Source organism: Phascolarctos cinereus, unplaced genomic scaffold (genome assembly GCF_003287225.1).
Source record: "Phascolarctos cinereus isolate Bilbo 61053 unplaced genomic scaffold, phaCin_HiC Scaffold_9;HRSCAF=440, whole genome shotgun sequence".
Classification (NCBI taxonomy): domain Eukaryota; kingdom Metazoa; phylum Chordata; class Mammalia; order Diprotodontia; family Phascolarctidae; genus Phascolarctos; species Phascolarctos cinereus.
This window is the reverse complement of record NW_027556402.1, coordinates 219,972,290-219,997,712: the sequence shown is the minus strand read 5'-3', so window position 1 is coordinate 219,997,712 and position 25,423 is coordinate 219,972,290. Positions and strand designations below refer to the sequence as shown.

General features: G+C 38.3%; 1 protein-coding gene across 2 annotated transcripts in view; it reads right to left on the bottom strand.

Annotated features, from left to right (window-relative positions):
- Nucleotides 1-25,423, bottom strand: part of NELL1 (neural EGFL like 1) — an 876,262-nt gene that overhangs the window by 549,040 nt on the left and 301,799 nt on the right. The window lies entirely within an intron of this gene.

The window sequence follows — 25,423 nt, the reverse complement described above, 5'->3', positions numbered from 1 at the left end:
CACATCTAATTTGCATGAAGTCAGTTGAAAACATGTCACTCTATTCTTTTGCCAGGATAAGCCATGTGAAACAAGGGTCTGAAAGAAAAGAGCTTAAAGGCCTACTTTCATTCTTTTAATTGGACTCCAAGAACCTCTTAGCTTCTGTTCTCTGGACCTTGAAATTGTTCAGAACTATTGGCACATCAGAGGCCAGGGAGGAGCACTAAGAGGAACCAGTTTGAAAGCTTGCACCTAATCCCTTGACCCCTGGTTGGTCTGGCAGGGCACTGAAGAGCTCTAGCCACCAAGGACCTGGAGATTTAGCCAGTCCTGAGCAACATTCACATTCACATTCACAACCACCAGACCCGCCAGCACCACCGCTACCACCACCTCCTATCATTCCTTCACTATATTACCTGTGACTTAACTACCATTAACTACCAGGCTGCTGCAGAAAAATACACAAAAAAAGCTCCTGTCCTCCAAAAATGTGTAGCTTCAACTCATTCTACTTCTTGTTAATTATTGTTTTTTTCATTTAGTAAGCATTTTTTTCTCTTCTACCTCCTCAACTAAAAAAAGAAAAAAACCCACCTTGTAACAAACACACATAGCCAAAGAAAAACAATTCCCACACTGGCCATGTTCAAAAATAGGGGTCTTATTCCAAGGTGATGGATCAAATATAGTACATACTTCTATTTCACTCAACTCATAGGATCACAGACGCATAGCTTCGGGACTGAGAAAGCCTTAGAAGTCATTAAATATTTTAAAGATTAAGAATCTGAGACCCCAAAGCAATGAAGTAACTTGGTACACACACAAGGAGAATGTTACAGAGTTAGCAGGGTTTGAATTCAGAACCTCTGACTCCAACTCCAGGATTCTTTGCAATTAATCACACTGCCTTACCTTGAGTATATTAAACAGGCAAAAGAATTTTTAAATGTCACGGGGTCCAAGAAATCACAGCACAACTATAAGGTGTGGTTCAAAATTAATAAAAATCTGGGGAAACCACCCCTACCCCAAGGCCTCTCTCATTTACATTTAAAGGGGACATGTTTATCTCCTAAATGTTTCCAACATCTAAGAAAGTAAAAATTGGACTTATTTATCTGATTTATCTATCTTGTTAAAAAATTAATTAGTTTATTCTCAGGGATTATAAGTTAGAAGATAGATAAGTTAAGCTACAAATGATTTGCAGCTAAAAAGAAGGCATGTAATTACCCTTACCCAGCACCTAATGGCTATTTATGTCCAAACACATAATGGGAGAGGAGAGGTCAGACTTTCAATATATTCATTATCTAGGAGCCATTCATTAGTGTCTAATATTGCCAATAGCAAGCATGTACTACCACTGAAGGAGCACTTTACTGCCTAGTACCTGAGGAAAACAATTGCTTTCTTTTAGCATTTCAAACACAAAAAGCCAAATGGCATAAGAAGCCCACATCTCACTCTTCAGACAAAAAAAAAAAGTATGCATTTTCTTCCCATAGTCCAAGACAAAATGGCCCTTCAGGTAACAAAGCAGCAGTTCACAGACAGTGACAGAGCGAGGCTAATTATGGGGAGGTTTGTTGGGACATGTGACTCATTGTGTTGTCAAGCAAGGCAAGCCATGATAGAAAGGGATAGGCACTCTGATTCAAATCTGATGCTAACAACTGGATAGAGAAGTCCCAGCAGTGGACTGAATGAAGCTGAAGCATTGATTCTAGGAAAATAGGGAGGGAGTACATTGGGGGGGGGGGGAGAAGGTCCAGCAAATGTGTCTTACCCTCTGCTACAAACGGAAAGCATCCAGGAAGTTGCTGCCTCTTCTGACCTTTGCACAGGAGCATCATTGATTGGGCTATTGGGGCATCAAAAAGACTCCCCCTTGTCCCCCTCACCTCCTCTGCCCCCCCCAGTAATAGGTTCAAACAGGTTGTGAAAGACAGAAAGAAGAAAGCTTGACTTCCAAAGATAGAAGTATGTCAACCCTGCACAAATTATGGAAAGTATTTATCATTATCACAGGTAGCTGCCTAAAGAGAAATTATTATTACAGCTATGAGTAATGTGCTAAATTACAAAGCAACTCTCTTTTTCCTCTCTTTTTTGAATCTGGATCTGTGATTTCATAAGCGTGGGGAACTTTTCTGGTGTGAAAACTTTCATCTCCCAATGCAGATCAATAATTATAATATATAGCCCTAGAGAAGGGGGTCCTTAACCTGGGGGTCCGTGAAATTTAAAAATTTTGATAAATGTATTTCAATATAATTGGTTTGCTTTGTAATCCTATGAATTTTATTTTATTCATTTAAAAACATTATTCTGATAAGAAGTCATTAAACCTTACTTGTTTGTCAAAGGGGTCCATGACTTACAAAAAGATTAAGAATCCCCGCCTTAGAGGATTTCTAGGGCACTAAAAGGTTAATAGACTTCCCTATTATCATAAAACTAGCATAAGTCTTTGGTTTGACTGGATTTCAGGACCTTCGTGCTGCAAAGCTAACTCTCCACTATGCTAGATGCTGTCTCCCAAAGCACCCCCTTTTTTAGGGGGGGATTGGAGGAGGGAAGGTAGCTGAACCTGAGATCTCATTAGTATGGGGAACTTCCTCACCCAAAACACATCAGTAGCTTATCTGTAATTTACAGCTAAATTATTTGCTTATTTTAAGTGATCATAACATAAAATTGAAAAGCAGGGATTAGGATGGTTTCTCTTTGTTTTCTAGATATGTCAAAAGGCAGCCTTGTTCCTGTCGTGAATGTCACTTACTACATGGGCAAATCATGTCACCTCTCTGGTTTAGGTCATGGTTTCTCAGTCTTTAAATGAGAATCCTGAACAAGATGATCTCCAAAGACCCTGGGAGATTTTCCCATATTGATCCTATGCTTCTCTCAGGAGCGATCTTCTCTCTGTACATACATATTCTGCCATGGTCCTTTTTGAGAACAATGGTCGAACAACAACATCCTGACTGCAGCTCCCCTGGCAATAAAGTCTTGAGGGAACAGAAGAATGAGAAACAAAGAACAAAGCAAAATGGTGAAAAAGAAAATTGACCCTTACCTTACAAATGGGTGGAGGTAAGGAGGGAGGAAGAAAGAGTGAAGGAAGAAGGGAGAGACAGAGAGAGACAGACAGAGAGAGAGAAAGAAAGAGAGAAGAGAGAGAGAGAGAGAGAGAGAGAAGAGAGAGAGAGAGAGAGAGAGAGAAGAGAGACTTATAGTCTTAAAGAGTTGCCTGGGACATTGAGCCGGGCAGTGATTTGCTGTTGTTCAGTTGTTTGACTTGTGTCCAACTCTTTGTGACCCCATTTGGGGTTTTCTTGGCAAGATCCTGGAGTGGTTTGCCATTTCCTTCTCTAGCCCATTTTCCAGATAAGGAAATTGAAGCAAACAGGGTGAAGTGACTTACCTAGGGTCACACAGCTAGTAAGTGTCTGAGTCTTCTGACTTTAGGCTTGGCACTCAATCCACTACATCACCTAGCTGCCCATTCACAGAGTTATTTTTTTTTTGCTAGGCAATGGTGTTAAGTGACTTGCCCAGGGTCACCCAGCTAGTGAATGTTTTGTGTCTGAGGCCACATTTGAACTCGGGTCCAGGGCTGGTACTCTATGCACTGTACCATCTAGCTGCCACATTCACAGAGTTACTATGTGTAAATTCAGATCTTCCTGATTCCAAAGTCAGCCCTCTATCTACCACACAATGATGCCTCTAGTATTTACTTGAATATTCTGTTCCAGCCATTGCTACCAAGTCTTAAGTTTCAGGGTTGTTTTTGTTTTGTTTTGTTAAACTGTGACCATTTTGACCTTTGATTTTCCCAAGGAAGCAGATTGTGAGATCCTTGGGTTAAAACATAGGCACATATAGACCCATGGAATGTTTGATTAGAGTAGCAAAAGAATTTAAATATTTACTTAAGTCCTCCATTAATCATCCCAAGTGAAGAAAATTTCCCTGTGGTACAAATAAGGTTAATGGTGTGAACAGGGAGATAAGACAAGGAGACAATTCTCTGTTTCACAGCATAGACAGCTTCATATCAGAAAAGCATCTCTACTTTGAAGTTAGAGAATCTGTGCTGTTGACACAGGATGTGCAGCTATATGAGCCATCTCCTTTCTACCAAGTGTTCATCATAGCACTTCTGTAATTAAGACCCTGAATCACCTACTGTATCTAAAGTGATACCTAATTAATTAAATCTAAACTTTGCGGTCTGCCATTCACAGGATCACAGAATTTCAGAAGTGAGAACTGAACTCCAAGATACGTCTTGGTCAACTCATCGCCCAAAAAGAATCTTCGTCATAAACTATCCAACAAATAATCAGGCAGTCTTTGATTAAAGACCTCCAATGAGGCTGAAACCGCAACCACCAGAGGGAGGCACATTCCACCTGGCACAGTGGATGGAGCTCTGGGCCTGGAGTGGGGAAGACTCATCCTCCCGAGCTCAAATCTGGCCTCAGATACTTATTAGCTGTGTGACCCGGGGCAAGTCACTTATCCTGGTTACCTCAGCTTCTTGAGAGCAGGGACTGTTTTTCTTTGTCATCTTTCCATCCCTAGCACCTAAGGTATCTTCTTACCTACAGAAGATGCTTCGTAAATGTTGTGCTGAGTTCATGGAGGGAGAGAGGATGAAAAGAATGGGAGGGGGGGAAGTAATCATAGATGATGGCAGCACATATGTTTATAAATTAAATTATATGTTCTAAAATTCAGAGTCTAAAATAAAGTCATTTATCTTATAATTGATCATCTGGTGAAGCAGTGGAATAATTCCAGTTAAATAATAATGTACCATCACATAAAGGCACATTTGCTCAGAGCAACAGGATGAAGTACAAGAAAGATCAATGGCCTTAAGAGTCAGAAGACGTGAATTTGAGTAGGTTTCAACAATCACTGGCTGGGTGTCCATGGACATGTAAGTCATCTAACCTCTCAGAGTCCCAGTTGCTGAACCCCTAAATGGGGATAACACTACCCATCCTCCCTATGTCCCAGGGCTGGTAGGAATAACGTATTTTATAAACCCTAAAGCCCTATAGAAATGAGAGTTACAGCTGTTGTCTGCACATGGTCACCTTGCTGTACAGTTTACAACTGCTATAAAGTTAGCCTCTCGCACATGTTAGATGGACGGCCTTGGGAAGGCCAATGTACCATCCAAGAGGAGTGTCAGAAGGACATGGAATATGTCCAATATTCATGGGAAAGGCCAAAACAGTGGTGTGGGACTTAATGCCTTAGTATGGCCCCAGGCTACCAATAACTTTCATCCCAATAATTTCTGTACTTTCAAATACTGCACCTGATTTCATATATATACATATATGTATGTATGTATGTATATATATATATGTATATATATATGTATATGTGTATATATGTATATATATGTATGTATGTGTATATATGTATATGTATATGTATGTATGTACATGTGTATATATGTATGTATATGTGTATATATGTATGTGTGTATGTGTGTATATATGTATATGTATATGTATGTATGTACATGTGTATATATGTATGTATGTATATGTGTATATATGTATATATGTATGTATGTATGTGTGTATGTATGTATATGTATATGTATGTGTGTACATGTGTATATATGTATGTATGTGTATGTGTATATATGTATATATGTATGTATATATGTATGTATATATGTATGTATGTATATATGTATATATGTGTGTGTATGTGTATATATGTATATATGTATGTGTGTATGTATGTGTGTATATATGTATGTGTGTATATGTGTATATATGTATATATGTATGTATATGTGTGTGTGTGTGTGTATATATATATATGTATATATATATATATCCCATACCATTATTTTGTATATATTTATATTTGTGTGTATCTCTCTCTCTCTGTCTCTCTCTCTCTCTCTCTCTCTCTCTCTCTCTATATATATATATATATATATATATGTGTGTGTATATCTATATCTATGTATGTATATCCCTGTTTTAGAGTGCCCACAATCATGTCAATATATCACTTTACTGTATCTTCTGGGTAAAATAGGTCACTATAAATTGACACCTGCTACAGATTTAAAGTCTCCTGTAATTTTAGTAGCGATCCCCCAGCCTGTATTCACACACAGATTTGAAAAACAAAATGCACACAGATAATATACAAGACAGGGAAAGGGGACAGGAGTCAGGGACAGGGGATATGATAGGTTATTTCTGCTTTCCGTTGTCTGCCTAGCATTAGTGTAGGATGAACTGTCAGACCCAGAATATAATGCTGTCTTGCACAAGAGAGAAAGAATTGTAAATTACCCCTTTGAATAAACGATGGGCCATGCCAAAAACAAAGAGCAGGCTCCATACCAGGGGCCCCTGTGGCATGTAAATCTACTCTGAAGGTCCACTGGGGCTGACACACTGCACTGTCAAGCTGATGAGCATGGATATGTTTTTGGCCTCCTGCCCCTGTACCGAGTAACTGAAAGGTCATGGATTCTGCCAACAGAGAACCACAAATGAGCTGACTAAATGACGACACGATAAGCCACCAAACAGCACCCAGGTCCCTTTGAAGGACACTTGGATGGCAACAGGAGAATGTTAGGGCAAAGTACCCACAAAATATAATAACAGTCGCTAGCCCATTATAAACATGCCAGGGTGGCACCCATTAGTTTTTCTCTATCTTTAAAGCATCCATAACTGTTAGACTAGGCTTTCTAAATTAAAGTCATGTGAACTATGATGAGTTAACCAAAGGTGCCCAGTCAATATTAAAAATGAAATGCCATTGCAAGTTAATGAGATATCAGGAATCTTTTAATCTCAGAGCTGCAAAATCGTGCTGTTAATGCAGACACACACAAACACCCCCTTCATCAGGAAGATGCTAGAGTGAAAAAACTAAATAAATGCTACTTATTCATACAGATGAGGACAAAAGAATGCAAAACGTCAGCAGCCTGAGTGGTAACCCTGCTTGGTTTCCCAACCTGTGAAAGAGGAGATTAGATTAGACAGTCCCTAAAGAACCTTCCTGCCATGAGATCCCCTGACATTAGAAACCTGAAGAGTTTCAAGACCAGACATGGGTTCTAACCACTGCTTCTGCTTCTGTTCATCTCCAAGTCATTGGGCAAGTCATATCCCCTCTCTAGGACTTAGGGGGTTACACTGGCTGACATCTGAGACACTGTGTATCTCTAATTTATGGGGTTGTATCTCGGTCACCACTGAATTATGCTAGAGCTTCCAGTTCATTGGCTTCTACTTTCAACCTTGGGCAGAATCACTGGACACATCCAGGCAGGACCAGATCTCTCATGGCTGGAAATTGATCAGGGACTCTCAGAACAAAATGGAGCCTTAGAGATGATCAAGTCTCATGTCTGGGTCCTTTCTATTATACTTTAATCCCCTTCACACTTTCCACCATTCAGGCAAACTGGCGTATCTGCCATTCCATGAGGACATTCTAGATCTCATCTCCATGTTTTTTGCACAAGCTAGGTCCCATGCATATAATGCACTCCTTCCTCAGCTCGCAGTCTTAAAATCCCTAACTTCCTTCAAAGTTTCACTCAATCCACCTACTACTGGAGGCATTTTCTGACCCCCTCCCAAATACTAGTTGGTTTTTATCACACACCCAGGAAAAAAATTACCTTTCATATACTTAGATGTGTATATATTGTTCATCCCAGGAGAATGTAGGTTCCTTGAAAGACAGGATTATTTCATTTCTGCCTTTTTATTGCCAGGGCCTAGCAAAGCACCTGAAGTATTTAATAAGTACTTTTGGATGGATTATGGATTACAATCTAAATAAATAACTAAGAAAGACTTTAGCTACTGATTAAAGGTATCTGATCAGAGGACGGGAAAGACCTCAAAGACAAAGTTAGGATGAGTTAGGGAATGAAAAGTGCAATAAGAGACACTTTTAATACTAATTTTTAAAATTAATATATTCATTTTAAAAGCCAGAACATTCTGGCTATCCTTGGCATATAGGCATTTATTTCATATTAATTCAAGGCATCGTGGTATGGCAAAGATTCGAAGTCTCCTTTGGACATCTTTCTGGGCACATAACAAATCAGAGGATATAAGTAGGATATAAGTATTGCTGAAAATTGTCTTTGTCTAGCCAATATCATCTAATATAAATGAAAAGATTCAATTTTTTAAGTAAATTGTGCTTTATGTATTTTTTTTTTGCTTTAAGAGAAGCTAGGGGGAATAATGGATGTGGTAATGCCTTGGAAGACAAAGAATATAGGTCAAAATGGCACCCCAAACACTTACCTAGCTGTGCAACTTTGGGCAAGTCACTTAACCTCTCTGACTTTCAGTTTCCTCCTCTGAAAAATTAGGGTAAAAATAGTACCTGCAACAGAGGGTTGTAGCGTGGGCCAAATGAGATAATGTTTGTAATGTACTTTGCAGACTTTAAATTGTTATATAAATATCATGGTTTGTGGGTGGAAAGGGAGGAAAAGGCATTTTAAATATTCAGTGACCCACTAGAATTGTACCATGTTGGTGCTTCTTCCTTAGTCAATTAAGAACTGGTGCAGTTGTGCAGTCATTTCAGTCATATCCTACTCTTCCTAACCTTATTTGGGGTTTTCTTAGCAAACAAACTGGAGAGATTTGCCATTTCCATCTCCAGCTCATTTTACAGATGAGAAAACTGAGACAAACAAGGTGAAGTGACTTGTCCAAGGTCACACAGCCAGTAAGTGTCTGAGGCCACATTTGAACTCAGGAAGATGAGTCTTCCTAACTCCAGGTCCAGTTTTCTATCTACTGAGCCACATAATTGCTCCCAATTAACAACTAAGTGTGGTCAAAATTTAGAATGATCATCCTGCTAGAGAAGAAAATCATAGGTCTAGAGAAATGCCACTCTATTCTTGATAGACCAGCAATAAAGTGTTCCTTAAAAGAATAAAAGAAATACTTAAAGAGAAAAACTGAAATCCTCCAAAGAGAAAGAGTGGAACTCAAGCCAATGACAAAAGGTTAGGTCGCAAAAGATGAGAAGTAGATGTGCCGCAAGCACTTTGCTAGGTTCAAGGTTCTTTCCCCTAAGGATGGAAGATGACATCAATTATGCAAATATTTGTTAAAAGTTAGTGTGGCATGACCTGTTCTTCACAAAACCTTGCAAGCTCTTTGTGCTCACTGCTTCCTTTTCTAGTTCAATAAACTGCCCTTTATTTAATATATTTTGTAATTCTACCAGGAATCAAAGTCAAACTTGCTGAACTATAGTTTATACTATTCATTATCTTGTTTTGAGTCAATGTTTACCATTCTCTAATCATATGGTCTTTCTCACATCTGCCATGAGCTTTTACATATCACTGGCAGTTAACTCAACAATCATATACAGCAATACATAAGTATAGCATATAACAATCACGTAAGGTTCTTTCAGTACCTTAGGTTGCTGCTTAGCCAAGACTGGTGACCAATTCAAGGACAGAGATGGGTTCTATTATAGTATTTCTAACTGGGTTTCACCTCATGAGGTGCTCATGGCCACACAGTTCTTCCTGATTCCAAGTCCATGCTTTAGTCACTGTACCATTTAACTAAGTACGTGCTTGCTTTTTAATTTTTAAAAATTTTCATTTTTTTTTCATTTGGAGGCAATCAGGGTTAAGTGAGTTGTCCAGGGTCACACAGCTGGTAAGTGTCTGGGGCCAAATTTGAACTCCGGTCCTTCTGACTCCAGGACCAGTGCTCCATCTATTGTGCCACCCAGCTGTCCCCTAAGTGTATACCTTCTTAACAAACACCCAACTTAACCTCTTTTTTCTGATCATTTTGAATGAAGGAGGTATGCCCTTCCAGACACATAGTCTAGTCAGGAATCTCATCCTGTCAGTTCTCCACGATACTGATGAGATTTCCTCTTTGCATTAGGATTTCTTTTTCACCTTTCTTTTTAACCAAACTTCACATATTTATGCAGAGGCATCGGAGGCCACAGGTCTCATTGCTGGTTCCTTCCTTGGATTTTATCTTCCATGAATTCCTGAGTGTTCCTACTATTATTCTTTCATCATTGTAGCAACTCTTCCTGATATCTAGCTTGTTACATATACACAAGCAACTTTCTCCCCCTTCCTTCCCAAAGTGTTGGGGGTTGTGTCAAATTTAAAATAGTTACATTAATAAGATACATTTTGGGGAGAATCTCTCTCTATCTTACCCAGGAGGGCAGTGCAGTGGCCACTCCCAGACCTGATCTCACTGCTAATTGACATAAGAGCTTTGACTACTGCATTTCTGACTTGGGCTAATTCACCCCTCCTTAGACAGCTTAGTGCCCTTCCCCACCTCCAGCCCACCCTACTGCATCTCAAACTTTCAACCTCGCCAGGAGGGGGAGGAGGAGGAATGGGAATAAGCATATACTAGGCACCTACTATGTGCCTAGCACTGTGCTCACAACATCCCTGCCAGGTAAGTGGTATTATCCTCACTTTACAGTTGAGGAAACTGAGGCCGGCAAAGGTTAAATGAGTTGCTCAAAGTTACGCAGATTGCAAATATCTGAGGCTAGTTTCATCTCTGGCCTTTCTGACTCCAAGTCCAATGGTCTATCCACAGTGCCACCTAGATGCAAGAATTATAGGTATGTGTAATCTCACTGAGCCCAAAAATACATTTTTACCAGTCCATGTTAAGTCTACTCCACCAACCTTGGCCAGGAACATGTATTTCAACTGGTAGTCCCAAAATCCCAATCTCATTCTTATACTATCTTCTTACTTAGCTATTTGCAAAATTTCAATTTTCTTCTAAAGTCCTTGCTTTCAGGTGAGAGAAGCAATGAAAACACTACTTTTGTCCCTAGGGTCTTCAATTTCATTCTCAAGACCTCATCACCTTCATCAATATTTTCTTGTTCCCCCCTAAGTAGCATTGTTGGTGTCTACATGAATCAGTGAATAGAATAACGATAATTACACGGTGCTTTAAAGTTTCCAAAGTGATTTACAAATATATAGTTTTATCCTCACAACAATCCTGGGAAACAGGTGCTCTTATTATCCAAATAACATAAATGAGGAAAGTAAGCAGAAGCAAGTTAAGTGACTTGCCTAGAGTCATACAGTAAACAAGACAGGATTTGAACTCAGTATCAGTGATTCCAACACTCTAGGGCTCTGTGCACTGACACCTAGCTGCCTCTCCTATAGAAATAGCATACCTGGTTTTCAGCAAGAAATTGTACAAGGTCTCTTGAGTTAAACTTGTGGAGAACATGGAGAGCTTTAGGCTAAATAATACAGTTTAGAGAACTCAAAAATCATTGAATGATTAGTCCAAGAAAGGGATGTTCAATGAATTTTTTTTCCTTGAGGAAGGACTCTAATATCATGATCCCAATATCTGGCTTTGGCCCTGTTCTGTTCAACATTTTCATCAATTACTTGGAAGAAGACAGAGATTTTATGCTTAATAAATTTGTGGATGAAATGGAGCTAGGAGGGTTAGTTAATCCACTGGATAATAGAATTAGTGCCCCAATGATGAACCACATCTAATAAGATTAAATCTAACAAGGATAAATATAAAGTCAAGATATGATTAGATGACAATAATTCATATGAAAAAGGACTAAAGATCTTAGCCAATTCCAATTACAGCATGAATCACCAATGTCATGTGGCAATCAAAAAAGTGAATGTGACCCTGAATTAAAAGAAACAGTGTTCAGGGTGAAAGACATTACAAATACCACAGTATCCTATTCTGGCCAGACAGCATAAAGAGTATTCATTCATTTCTAAGTCACATTTTAGGAAGCTCACTAACGAATCAGAGCATATCCAGCTGAGGATAACCAGAATGATGGAAATGTAAGAAACTTTGCCAAGTAGTTTACTTTGGGTGGCCATTGTCCTTCATTCTCAAAAAGAACCAAAATGTCATCACTAGAGTCAAGATATAGTGTGTCCAACTGTGGCTGATCAGACCAACACAAGCTCAGAATGCTCTGCCACAGGTCAGGCACAGAGTCCATGTGAATATTTGAGGTGGATTCTCTAAATTTGCACACCTTGCATTTCTTTTAACTACTTCCATTCTGCTTCGCTCATGAAGCACAGCACTTTCTCTGATGAGGGCCACCATGTTGAGCACTCCTGTGCCAGTGTCTCCCCTGTCACACAACCAATTTCAAAGTTCTTGAAAGAGTTTGTTTAAGGAATGAGGGATACTTCACCTGGAAAAAGAAGAGATGATAACTATCTTCTAAGATGTGTGAGCTACATGGCCACGATGTAGAGAAAATATTTTGTTCAGTTCCAAAGGGCAGAACATATTTTACTCAGCACAAGAAATTCACAAGCAGTAAAAGTTACAGGCAAACACTTTTCAGGGTTTTTTAAAGAAAACTTCTTATGCATTAGAATTATCAAAAAGTAAATACCTGACTTGGGAAATTGTCAGCGGCATACATCTAAAATTCTCCCTTTTTCATTCTAGACACTAAATTAATGGATAATGAATTTAGGAAATCTGGAAACTGGAAAACCACTTGATGGAAATGCCACAGTAAGTACATCTGCTTCAGACAGAGGCTCAACCAGATGCCCCTAAAGTCCTTTCCAACAATAACATTCTGTAATTTTAAGGAAGTATAGACAACACAGTCCACTTCTCTAGCAGTGAATCTAGCTTGTGGTTTTTATTAAAGGAGAGAGTTATTCATAATTTTGGCCCACACAAGTACTGATTTACATTTTTTTCCTTCTCTTTAAGTCCTCACCTTGGACAAATAGCAGATAACTCGGAAGATAAGTATCACTTTAAACAGTAAACTGACATTTCAGTGCCACTGACTGTCCACCCCCATCATTAACAGTAAGATAACAGTGGCAGTAGTCATACTTGTTTCTGGCTTTCAAATATCAACAAACATTTCTACCAACAACTTTCTATGGGTGCTGGAAGGGTAATAATCCAACTAGGGTAACTTATGTCCACATGAAATTGTCGCAGTATGAATTATTTATAAAGTAAATGAAGATAAAGAAATGGTTCCCACCATTACATATTTTTTAAAAAACCAAGATATTTATCAAGGGTTTCAAAAAATGATCATCTAAAACAAAATTTAGGAGAGAGAGGGAGATAACATGAAAGAGGAAGAAGTATTAAACAGTTACATAAATGGTTACTTATACTAGAAGAAATCATTCTTGAAAATGAATCCATTTGTTGAATGCAGACTTCTAAAACTAATGAATGCTGTGGAAGTGTCACTTCTAAGATATACAGTTCCAACCTCCTCTAAATGCCCAGTAAATGATCAAAAATAATGACTTAGCCAATAGCTATCTAGCTGCAGGTAACTCAATAAATGATGAAAATTCTAATATTCCACTAAGCTTAAATGATCTTTCATCATGGGCTAATACTAATAATCAGAATAAGTATCATCTAATAGAACATGCCCCTAACCCAGATAAAAATGCCATTTTCAAAGCAAGCTAGGATGATGAATATTGGTTTATTTGGTTTTTTTAAATTATAATGGTTTATTAAGAAATGATATGAAGGAATCTTAGTGTACTGGTATTGGATAAGGATATATCAAGTCAAAAAATGAAAAAAAAATCTTTGCATTGTCATTGGCAAAGAATGTGCTACCAAAATTTTGAAAATATTTTTCAATTAAAAAATAACACTTGTATTTACAGATAGCAGGGCACAAGAATTGATTGGGTCATCACATTTTTTTAAATGAAAATAAAGAATTGTACTGATCATGAGATTAGACATGGAAATCAGGAAAGCAAAAATGACAGGATGTTCTCAAAGGTATTTTTCAGGTTGTTTTTCAGGTAGTGAAAAAAAAATGTTGCTTAGGAATTCCAATAATGAAATTGGAAATCTGAACACTGTCATCTTTCATTATTTTTTTAAATTAATTTTATTTTCAATGAAACAAGCATTTCCATAATGTAATACAATAAAATGATGATTGCACATGAAACTGCAAATCTGCTATGCACAACTTGCTATTCCTTTCAAATACATGACAAAATTAGCACGTAAATTTCTTTGTTTTTCCTTCCCTCCTTCTCCTTCCCCCCCACTGGCCTAGAATGATATTAACTGAGAGGTAAGTATGGTATGGTTGATGGAGAACTGGCCATGGTGTTAGGAAGACAGGTTCAAGTCTTACCTTTGACACATAATGGATATGGCACATTGAGCAAGTCATTTAACTTTCAAATATTCTGGCAACTTTCCAAGATTATCTATTGTAGAAATAGTACAGATCTGTATTGGAAGAGGTAATTTCCTCCTTCAGGAGTTCTGCAAATCCAGTCCCTATCCTTATCACAGTATCAAATCAGATGGTTTTGTAAAGCACTGCCACAAGTTTTATTCTATAATCTATACTAATATAATAAAATAAATTGTCTAATAAAATTTTTAAAAATTAATTTACTGATTTTCTTCAAAGTTGAACAAAAATCACTTCTGTAACAAAGACAGCAAAAAAATCACTTATGACAAAGATGATTGTTCCATCAAGAACAGAAGACCAACCAGACCACATAATTAACAAGTGGAATCCTGAATTGGCCTATACCTTAACTGGGTGTTGGAAAAAAGAACACCAACCCTGATAGGAACAGGAACCATACACACACACAGTTGAATTCTATGCCACTTTAGCTTCAGATTTCCCTACCTCACTTTCTAATAGATCAGTGTCCCAGACCAGTCAGATGCTAGCAGAGGGCTAGAATCCATGGGGCCATCTCCAAGGATTGTAGTGACTACCTATGTGAAAATATAGACTTACTTTCAATTATTGGCAACCTGATAGATTCCACTTAATGCATTCTCTATTTCTATTAGCATATGCCAGGTATATGAGTACAATGTAGTAGAGAGATGGCTTAATATGAAATGAGAAGTCCAGGTTTAATTTTGCAACTCATTAGTTGCAAAACTTTGGGATAATTTCTGAATCTCCCTAAGCCTCAATTTTGTCAGCTGTAAAAATGGAATGTTAATTCAACTCAACAAACATTTCTTAAGTACTCTAGTTATTTTGTGCTAGGCACTATGCTAAAAGCTGGGGGAAAGTACTTACCTGGGGGCAAATACAAAGCTCACCCGTAAGCAAATGCAAAGTGATGAAACGAGACAGGGGCAAGCAGGGAATAAACTAATTACTGGGAGGATTGGGGAGGAGGGATCAAGAAAGGTTTCCTCATATAGGAAATAGCATGAGAGCTGAGCCTTCAAAGGAGCCAAAGATTGTTAGTGGCAGATAAGAGAAAGGTAAATACTCCAATTATGGGGGATAATATGTGCAAAAGCATGGAGGGGTGACAGGAATAATACATGCAGGGAACCAGCAATCTGGCCAATTTGGCTAGAACATAGAGTATCCAATGGGGAGGACTATGAAATCCTTCTAGAAAGAAAGGTTGTACCCAGAATCTGAAGAACTTGTAAAGCCATACTGATGAATTTGTATTTTATCCTACATATAATGGGAACCTACTAACGGCTCACGAGCTGAGGAGTGTCACGGTCAAGCCTGTGCTTCAGGAATATCTATTTGGAAGCTATGATGGATTAGATAGAGAAATCATTAGGAGATACTGTAAATATCTGGCAAAGAGGTGATTAGGACCTGGGCAAAGGTGGTGACTGGGCCACCTCTCAAGGTTGTTTTGAGGTTTGGAGGTCATATTGCATGTAAGATAGTGGGACCTTATTAAAATTGATATTGACACCAGTTGTTTGTATCAATAATACAATATTAGTACTATTCAAATTAAGAATTGGGATATGGCCAAAACAGTGGAGAGGAACAAGGCAATGTGCTTAGTCACTGTAATGAATGGAAGGGTTTCTATAAAATCAAGCTTCCTAAACTACTCATTCCCAAGAAAACACCAGTAGGGTATCTTTATTGCAAAATCGTCATTGGATGGAAAAGGAGCCATGTAAAGATTGTAAGAGCCCAAGACTAAATAATGTAACTAATATGGCAGGTTAGTAACATGGAGAGTAACCAAGCATACTTCAGGAATAAGAAGGGCTAGCTTTGTGCCATATGTGGTACACAGTCAATCCAGCCAGTATAAATGTGCTTTCTTGAATAATGTTACTATTGAATTTGGGGGAAGGGGAAGACATATTTCAGAATAATTAGACTTTGCTCATTTTTCCAAGTTATACCAGCTTCTGAGAAATGTTCACAAACCCATTACAGCTAATATATTAGGGAGCTCAAAAATGATTTCTACAAAACCCTTCTCCAACAAAAGTATACTTCTGGACCAAAGTTTTCTCCAACAAATAGATTATCCATTTTTATATACTGGAAACTTAGAAATAGAATATTAATCATATTCCTTAAAATTCCATTGATCAAAATTGGAAAATTGTCTAACTTTTAGTGTTGGAGAGTGCCTTGGGATATTAAGAGGTTAAGTGACTTGTCATATTACTAGAGCAATATGTGTCAGAGACAAGACTTGAACAAAATTGTTTCTGACTCCAAGACTGGCCCTCTCTGCAAACCTGGTGCTTTAAGGAAGAGAGTAGCCACAATGAATATTCCCCATGACCAATGAAATCACAAGTCCAGACCAAAAGGAAAAAACATAAAACACAAAACAAAAAGTTAACAGAATACTACAGCACAATGTATTGAAAGTGCCCAGGAATGGGAATCAGAGGCATTGTCCTCAAAGTCTGCCTCTGCTGATTATAACTTGTTTGAATTTGGGCTAGGTGTTTAACTTTCCTGGGCATCAGTTTCTCTGACCTGGAAAACAAAAAAGTTAGATTCCATGATCTCCAAGCTCTACCTTACAGGTCTAAATCCTAAGATCCTACAATGTGATAGTCTTATAAACACAGGAAGGACTTATTACTGCCCCATTTTAGGAACGTCACCCATAAGTGCAGACTGCCACCTGTCTATGAATTAGTAGGTCAGTCCTAGTGAATACCTTGAGGAAAAATAGAGGTTAAGTTTGCCACGAAGCTAGATTTGAACCCAGATTTTCCTGATTCCAAGCCCTATACTCTAACCACTATACAATGCTGACTCTACTTGACAGTGTTGAAAGCCACAAAAGTGAAAGACACATTGAGGCCATTATAAAAAAGTATAGGTGAAGGATCTATTACTCCAGTCTAATTTTTTTAAGGCTACAGAAGAAACATCGTTCTACAATCAGAGTAAAAAAATATATACCCCAGACAATGAAAGGTCCTTTTTCTTGGTCTTACACAGGTAAGAAAAATTTTCTTTTTTCTTTTTTTTCTCATAGTTGTCATCAGTCCAAAAATGAAATTTAGCAAGAAATCTCATTGGGTTTTGAATTCTTTTCTATTCCTACATTCACAAATATTGAATTGAGGACACAGAAAGGAGCTGCAAACAATTTAGCTATGACACCTAACAGTTACACTAGAATTCAGTTTAGAGGTAGAGAGTTTCAAGTGTTGAATACAACATTAATGTGTCATGTGGAATCCCTAATAATCCTTAATCTTCAGCTACAAATGCAAACCTACCCCTCACAGGGCTGCCAGTCAAACCCAGAAACAGCATTACTTATCCTTCCTAACTTTTCCTAAGGCTAATGCTATTTCATATGAAAGGAATGCCAGCAAATAGAAAATAACTCTCAATTATTTGACATTATCTATATGAAGGTGTTCTTCACCTGGGAGATTCATGAATTTCTCTTTTAAAAATATTTTGATAATTGTAGTTAAATATAATTGGTTTTCTTTGTAATCCTATGTATCTTATTTTGTGATTTAAAAGCCTCACTCTGAGAAGAGCTCCATAGGCTTCATCAAACTGACAAAGGGGTCAAGGGTCACCAAAAGGGTTAAGAAACATTGGCCATATTTTCCAGATTAAAAATTAAGATAAAGGCTCTGATTTTTATAAATTATAAAGCACAATACGTTTAACTACATATTCAATATATCACCTTTACTTGAGTCAATGATATTGCATCTAAAGAAATTCCAAATGGAATGAATACACATGCACACACACTAACTGGAGGAGCACCATGACATAATGAGCAGAGGGCCAGGTTTGGAGCCAGGAAGAATTGGGTTCAAATCTAGTCTCTAGCACATACTGGCTCTGTGCCTATGGACAAGTCACTTAAACTCTCGGTGCCTCCTCAGGCAATATTCTAAGACTATAAGTTACAGAGCAGTTGCTGATCTGCATTAGAAAATGGATTTTCCATATAAGGAATTCCCTATATTGATAAAATCACAGATGTGAAACAATTAAAATGCATATGTATATGTGTATGTATTATCTATACAAGTTTTATGTATATATGTGTATAGAGCATGCCTATACATGAATATATACATATATGCCCATTTGTGTATATATGCATATGCATACATACATGCTTACATATATAGGTATGTGTACATAGATCCACACATCGACATACTAGTTAATATAATATTTGTGTTGTAATTTTCATAACTGATCCACTGAATTTCATCATTCATCATCACATGCAAAGCCCTTAATAAACACTTGTTAATTGATTGGTGACATTGTTCAACTCTAGCTTGTTCAAAGAACTGAGATTACTCAAGAAGTCTTTATTCTTTCTGGCACCTAGGTGGTACAGCGGATAGAGGGCTAGGTCTGGACTCAGAAAGACCCGAGTTCAATTCTGGCTTCAGACATCTACTAGCTTGTGTAACCCTGGGCAAATCACTTGACCACTGTCTGCCTCAGTTTCCTCACCTGTAAAAAGATAAAATGAGATAATAATTGTAAAGTACTTAGCACAGTGCCTGGAACATAGTAGGCACTATATAAATTTTAGCTGCTATCTATTATTGTCATCATCATCATCATCATCTCATTTGTCTATTTTTTGATGGGGTAGAGGGATTATATGGACCTGTGATTTCTTGGGTGTAGGTGAACTCCTAGTATTCCTGGTATAAAAACTCTCCTATACAGCTCAGCACCTTAGATGCAGTTTATTAGTCTTAGAGAGTTGACTAGGGCATTCAAAGATTTTTTTAATTTCTCCATGGATCCATAACTAGCATATCTAAGAGGTATACATTCTTGTCCATAGGACTTCTTGACTCCAAAGCTGGCTTTCTATCACTACTCTACCCTCTCTATCAATCTGGATGATCATTTCAATTATTAAGATTTTCTAATTCCAATCAGAAAAGCAACTTCACTCCATTTTATCAGTTATGCCCCAAAGCAAGATGAATTCATACATTTTTCTTTCTATTTAGTATAATGATGAAAGTGTTCAAGTATACCAACCATGTCAAATTCTCATATTTCCTATTTTCATTAATTTTAGAGTTGGAAAGGAGCTGAGAGATTATATATTCCATCTCCTTGAGCTTAACAGTTAAGAAGCTGAGATCAGAGAGGCTAAGTGACTTGCCTATAGTAGTAAGACTTCTTAAAACATAGATTTAAAATGTCTTTAAAACATCAGAAGAACACTTTAAAAACATTTAATGTCTCCTCCCAATCATCCTATTCAGAGCATTGCAGGTCCCATGATCTCTACAACAAACTTATTTTTAGATGAGAAAACTAATTCTCCAGTGCTAATATGTTCTGCTCATCAATTTTGGAAATAGTTTAATGGAAAATAGGCACAGCATTGTTTCGGAAGCTGAATAAAATCAATGTAGGGTTTTAAAGTTTTAGAGGAAGAAAAAAATTAATTGGTAAAAAAACAAGTTGAGAATCACTGAAACATTATTAGTATTCTTTCAAGAGGAAGGATCAGCCCCGGAGATCTTTTGTTCAAATATGACAAAATGCATCTGGACTGTGCTTTGATAAAAATCACAAAATAATTTCAGTGTCTTCACTCATATTATATAAATATGAAAAAATTGAATATTTTTACAGTTAATAACTTCCACATCAACAGAAGGCAGCACATCAGATGCATTATTAAAACAAATGCTGAAAATGTGTGCTGGGCAACAGAATCAGAGTGACATTCTATTGTCATGAGCCCTTATTTTCCAAAATCTGTGACTTTAGAGGCACGCAGGACAAGGGAAATTGTTTGGGACATGGGGTCAGGGAACATCTGGGTTCAAATCCCACCTTAAAAATTTACTACTACCACCACTACAATCACTAGCAGCAGCAGCAGCACCTCCCCCCTTCATTTCCCCCCTCTTTTTCTTTCTTTCTTTGTTTCTCCTCCTCCTCCTCCTTCTACTATAATTGCTAACCAGAATGTATATACAGTGCTTTAAGATTGTATAAAGCACTTTACAAATATCATCGCATTTGATCTTCATGGAAACCCTGGGATATAGGTGCTATTGTTATCCCCATTTCACAGATGAGGAAACTGAGGCAGACAGCACTTCAGTGATTTGTCCAGGATAACATAGCTACCAAGTGTCTGAGGCCAAATTTTATCTCAGGTCTTTCTGACTCTGGGTTCAGTGCTCTATCCATTGCATTACCTAGCTCTCTTTATGCAGCTCTCTATTTGTGTGACCATATGCATATCACAAAAGACTATTGTTTGTTCTCAAAGAGGACCATGACATCAGGAGGATGATGCCATGACTTGCAAGCAAATTGAATTTAAGTGAGGCAGAGCTGTGCAAAGTCACCAGCCTCACTTTGTCCTTCAGAGCCATCTCAGTCTAGCGGCAAGATGTAGATCAGGATGACTGGAGATGGGCCCCACCAAGAAAGATAAGCAATGAATTGTCAGACCTCATCCAGGGCTCTCAAATCTCTGTTCTTCCTGCTATACTAAGAGGCAGATTCCAAACATGCCTTCCCCACCTTTCCCAATGCAGCGCTCATCTATCTAATCAGAGAACGTGTTTCAAGCAAGCAGAAAACCCTTCAAGTCAGGGGAAATATAAAGGCTTCAATACACATTCTCCAGCAACCCAGCATGAAGATGGAAACTCTAAAATTATTCAATATTTTCTCAACCACAGCCATGCTTCAGTTAACTATAATGTATTAAGAGTAACTATAATGTATTAAGAGTAGCTAACTATATAGTCTATTTACCTGAAGAAAAACCTGATAACCTTTTTTTTATTCCATAATTCCTTGCAGAAATCTTTCCTAAAAAAAAAAAGATTCAACCATTTTCCTGCTTCAGTAAGTACAGTCTGTAGAACATAAGTGTATCTTTTCTCGAGAATTAAGAATCATATAGGGCCTTATCCATTCAAGCATGAACTTTCATGTTGGAGTACATTCAAATGAGCAATCAGTTAAGGAAGTTCCACCTGGAAGACATGGCTGGTAATGACTTCTGCATGCTAATATTCCAATGAGAACTAACAAACACTAAAATGTCCACTTCCAAGATCCTAGGTCTGAAGTTCCCTTTTCCGATTACCATAGCAGCCCTTCTACCACATTCAATATTGCATTCCTCCTAAATCTGATCTTCATCTTCACCTTGACCTCCAGAATTAAAAGGCATAATTGCAAAACAGAATTAACCATCTTAATGCTTTCCAACTTGTATTCTTCATTAAAGAGCCAGAAACACTATCTAAGCAGATGCAACTATTACCTGTCAAAGGATGAAAAGCAGGATGCTAAGATTAATCATCTTTGTTATGGAAATGACTGCAGGTAGCAACAATCAGTCACAGGGAGGAAAGCAATGAGTGCTCACCTGGGCATAGGACTGGTATGGAAACACTTTGTGCGTATCATTTAACCCTTTCCAAATAACCCCCAATACCATACTTAAGAATGAGAAGAAAGGGGAAAGCTAGGTGGCGCAGTGGATAGAACACTGGCCCTGGAGTCAGGAGGACCTGAGTTCAAATGCAGCCTCAGACACATAACACTCACTAGCTGTGTGACTCTGGGCAAGTCATTTAACCCTAATTGCTTCACCAAAAAAAAAAATGAGAAGTAAGAAGAAATGAAATGAAGAGAGAAAACCATTGGGTATGGAATCAAAGGGTCTAGGTTCACATACAGATTCTACCACTGTTGACCTTCAACAAGCAAATTCCCATCTCTGAGTCTTAGTTTATTCCTTATGAAATGAGGTTGGACTCATTGATCTCTAAAGATCTTTATAGCTCAATATTTATGGTCCCATGATCATATGGTTGCCAAATTCTACTCCCAGTCTAAATTCTATATTCATATGATTCTTTGGTAATTCTAAGTTAAATGACGTGCAATCAAATTTTCATTTTACTTCCTCCACTAAAAAGGGTTATAGGCTCCTAGTCTATCTACCCCTGGAAAGGATTTAAGAAACCATCTTGTTCAATCTCCTCATTTTACAGATGAGAAGATTGAGGTTTAAAGCAGCTAAGTGACTTACCTAAGGTTAAAACCTTAGCATCATAGATCTGGAGCTCAGAGACTAACCTCCTCATTTTCCACATGAGGAAATGGAAGATCAGAGAGATTAAGGAATTTGGTCATCAGCCATCAATATTCAGTACTTCTTAAACTGTGGGTCATAGCCCCATACAGGTTTCTAAACATGCAATGACCAAAAATTAATTACAAATCAAACACATAATGAATCTGAGGTGTTTCTGGCAGCATTTGCCCATATTGCATCCTACAACTTCACTGTGGCCTTGATTCTGAACACAAAACATGTGCACTTTGCACTGTGCATGGCCTCAGGCCATGTGATGCCAATGGCTGCCGAAGTTTAAGAATTGCTGAAGATCACCCTGGCTCTGATTCCTGCCGAAAAATTATTTCAATTTAAGGAATGCGAATTGCAAGGAAAGGCCTCAGAGTCTCAGAAAAGCAGCAATGCCACAAGAGAAGGCATGCAGTTTTCATCATCCCTGGCACTACATAGATCATGTTTAATCCAATTTCCCTTTATAGTGAAGCATACACAGGCACCGATTTTCCAGCATGCTTATTAGACTGCAGAGTTAATAATGCTGACCAGTGGGGGGGACACAGTGCTGATTCCTTCCTACTGGTCAGCATTATTGACCCAACCAAAGCTGCTAAATTAGCTGCTGTTCCCGTTCGATAGCCTGCATGACGTATTTCATTGGGCACACACCTAGACGGAAAAAAAAAAAGATTAATTTTGGCAATAATGGGACAGAAGTACAGGAAGATGCTGAAGGACAAAGTACAAGCCACTTAACAAAAAAAATTATTAAAAAAATGGGACCAAGTTCACAGGAGGGATAATCTGAAGCATGAGAATTTCCTAAAATGAGCATACCTAAATCCAAAAGTAATGGAAGAAACAAGGTGCACTTTAAGTAAATCATTCAGAACTGCTTAGAGAGACATAAAGAGAATAAGGTTCTTTTGGAAGAATCATGGGATCATAGGGAAAGGGCTAGAAGTGACCTCAGAGGCCTTCTAGTCTAACCTTCTCATTTTACAGATGGGGAAACTGAGACCAAAGGAAGCAAAGAGATCTGTCCAAGGTCACACTGGAAATAATCATCAGAGGTCAAATGTGAACCCAGGTTTTCTGATTCTATAGTCATTTTCCCCTACTATACCACAGTTTTCCCAGTGCCTTTTCCATCTACACCAAGGAGGGAATGAATTGATGTACATGATTGGAGTCTACTTGAAGCATTCGCACTAAGGCTCCCTCAAATTATCATGAATGTACTTGGTTGTTTCCGTGTTTTGTCCTCCACACCCCCCCACTAGTAGCATGTGAAATCCTTCAGGGAAGACCCTGTTTCCTCATTTGTCTTTGTCCTGTCTCCTCAGCCCCTGGCATGGTGCCTTATAAATAGGAGGCACTTAAAACATTCTTGTTGGACTGAATCGCATTGGGTGGCATTAGAATGGATTAGATTGAATCAGATTGGCTGGGATCCAGCTGCTTTTGTACTAGGCATTGCTGGGAATGAAGCTTTGTAAACTGGGGTCCAGGCTGGGAATCCTCTGGAGTACTAAGCACCAGCAGTTACCTCTTCCAGCTTCTCTGAAGGGATGATAATGATGAAAAATGGAATGAAAATCCAGAGCAGGACTTTCTTCTGCCGGCAAATTCAGAACATTTAACCTTGAAAAGAGAAGATTCAGCACTGACGTAAGAGCTATCTTCAAATATCTGAAGGGTTGGCCTATGGAAGACGCATTGGATCTGAGCTTAGCCTCAGGGGACAGGAACAGGATAGATGGGCACAAGCTATAGAGGAGCAAATTCAGATGTGACAGGAAAAAACTTCAATAATTAATAATAACAATAAATAGCATGTTTATAGAGCTCTAGATTAGCCGACTGGTGATGCTACTATTCCCATTTTATAAATGAAGAAACTGAGGATGAAGGAGATAAAAATAACTTGCTCAGGGTCACACAACTAGTAAATAGCTGAGGCAGGATTTGACCTAGTTTTTCAGACTCCAAGTTGAGCACTGTATCTATCCACTGCACCACCAGCTGCCTAATGAGAACTGTCCAACAGCAGAATGGGCTGCTTCAAGAGATAATGGATTTCACTTCAATGTCCATCTTCAAAGGTTGGATGACAACTGAAGGAGAGTTTCTTATTCAGGTGAGAGTTGAGTTCATGAGCCTCCAGGATCATTTCAAATTTATATTCCAAGACATTCACTATGAGTTCTCACATGGTGTGACTTGGGTAGAGAGAGCATTCTTGTCAAATTAACGTTCATTCATTAAATGACAATTGTGTTTGCTAGGTGATGTTTATAAAATGGCATGGTACAGTTTGGAAGTCCAGGCAGTCTTCTATGTCACCAACTTTGTGATGTTGGGCAAATGAACTCTAGGTTTCAGGTTTTTTGTACATAGAGTGAGGTTAGATTGTTTGTTCTTTGTTCTCAAAGAGGACCAAAGATAGTAGGAAGGGGATGTCTTGACTTGCAAGTGATTTGGGTTTAAGTGAGGCAGGGCTGTGTGAGGTCAACAGCCTCACTCTCTACTCCAGAGCCATCTAGGTCCAGTGGCAAGATATAGATCAGGATGACTGGAGATGTCTCCTGATGCAGTGGGAGACATTGGGCTTTTTCAAGGTCTCAATTTGTCTGAGGCAACACCCATTCAGTGATTAAGGATAGGTAAGAAATGAAGCCCCAAAAAAGGCCTCTTTTACCTAGTCAACAAAAAAAAATCAATCCAGGAGCACAAGACCCTCAGGGTTTCTGGCCAAAACACTAACAATTGCTATTTACACTTACTCTGAGCCATCAAAACCCAAACAATGACCAAATGATATTTGGGCTGGGACCTATTGTTGACCAATCAGTGAGAGCCAGAGTGATTTGGGTTTAAGACATGGTCAAGTAGCTCCATTTGAATCCTAAATGGGCTTTATCAAAACCTAGACCTCCAAAAAGCTGAATTTCA